This window comes from Asparagus officinalis, chromosome 7, assembly GCF_001876935.1.
Source record: "Asparagus officinalis chromosome 7, Aspof.V1, whole genome shotgun sequence".
NCBI classification, from domain to species: Eukaryota; Viridiplantae; Streptophyta; class Magnoliopsida; order Asparagales; family Asparagaceae; genus Asparagus; species Asparagus officinalis.
In genome coordinates, this window is record NC_033800.1 from 91,861,912 (window position 1) to 91,863,961 (window position 2,050).

The following is a 2,050-nucleotide window of genomic DNA, read 5'->3' on the forward strand; positions in this document are numbered from 1 at the left end:
TTCATGGTCCTTATACAACATGTTCATACTTATGTGATTTTGTAAAATAATGAGATTTTACAAATGAGGAATGCAAATTGAAAAATTCTTTTTGTAACATGTTCATTATCATGATTACAATCATTTTCCAAAGTTTTATATTTTTTTGAATTTATTTGATATTTTTAAAGGAGGTTTGAAGTTCATTTTTTACTATTCAATCCAGGCTGATAACATGTTATTAGTCGACTGATGATTTGTATCAGTCGACTGATAAAACTGCCTGTAATCATCAAAAAATTTTGTTTCATTTTGGTCGACTAACCAGTCGACTGATGAGGTCTTCAGTCGACTGACTATGCTCATCAGTCGACCGATGAGCTGTTAGTTGCCTACAACGGTCAGCTCATCAGTCGACTGATCCTACCCGTCAGTCGACTAATGGCCTATAACGGCTATATTTCTAGTTTTTTTTTTTTTTGCTGGATTTCACTTGGGTTTTGATCTTTATTTCTTCATCCTATATATACCCTATACCATTTCACTTCTGAATTAAGAAGAAAAGTTTTAAAACAAGTTTAAAAACAGTTTTAGTTTTGTTTTAAGTGTTTGTCTACAAAATTAGTTTTGTGAAGATTGTTCCATAAGAAGAGAAGATCAATTCAGTTTGGGCTTTCAATCTTCCTATCAATCTCTCTTGTGATTAGTGAAGTGTTTCTAAACTAATATCTCTGGCTTGTTTATGCTTTAATTATTATATTCATATTTAATAGACTTAATTGAGTTTATATTTGATTTTCTCATTGCTTGCACTAACAACCATTGAGCTTAACTATTTTCACATATTGTATAATTTGGGATTGTGGTGAGTGTAACCTTGAGAGTGAGCTTAAATTGTGTTCTCACCTGTTGTAGAGAACAAAATCATTATACTTGAGCCTTATTGTGAGATTATCACCTTGTAATACACATTTACACCAAGAGGAGTGTGTGGTGAGGATGTAGTCGATACTAAGAGGAGTGGCGTCGGCAGTAAAGCCTAGAGAGAGGTAGTAAAGCCGAGCACTTGAGGGAGGCGATACGTGAGGACCAACACTTGAGGTTGTAGTTTGTGTATGTACATTGTGAGAGATTTGTAGAGTTTTTGGTGAGCTAGAAAACCGAGTGTGTAGAGAAGTTCCGGCTTCCAAACCGGGTGTGTCGATAGTGGAGTTCTCCCCGGGAGTGGGGAGCAGAGACGTAGGATGTAAGGTCCAAACTTTTTGATCATATCATTGTGTTTGGATTGCTCTTTGTGTCCACTATTTGTTTATATTGTTTCTTATTTATTTTTCTCTTGTATTTATATTCTTGCTTATATTGCATTGTATATCTATCTTGCAAGAATATTTTGTTAATAAGTTTTAATCGGCATTAATATCTAACAAGATTAGCAATAACCCTATTCACCCTTATATGGTACTTTCATAAAAGACATGGATTCCTGTGTTAAAAAATTGTGTCTTCTCTTGGGGTAAAGACGAACTCGATACTGGAGAGGAAGAATTTTATATTCTATCTCCTAGTCTCTTTTTTGTTGGTAGAGATGAACCCGATGCCAGAGAGGAAGAATTTTATACTCTATCTCCTAGTCTTTTTTTTGTTGGTAGGGATGAACCTGTTGCCGGAGAGGAATAATTTTATATTCTATCTCCTGCAGTAAGAAAAACTCAAAGTGGGGTCTCCACTTTAAGAATCCTGAAAGGTGAAACTAAGAGTGGTATCTCCACTCTGAGAATCAAAAAGAACTGGATAGCTCTAACTTTTATAGTATTGGTTACCCGGTTTGAAGATGAATTTTTCATTCATCGAAAAGAAATTCCGACTTTAGTGAAAGCTGAAGACATTTGACTAAAGATGAATTTATGGAATATTTTCGTTTATCGAAAGGAAGTTCTGGTTCGAAAAATGGACCTCTCGTTCATGAAAGGAATCGAGAGGGAATTTTGGCTTTGGTCCTAACTATATGAAGGTTTGACCAAGAAACCGTGGTCGTGAAGATACAAATAATAATAAAGATGTTGATTTGTAC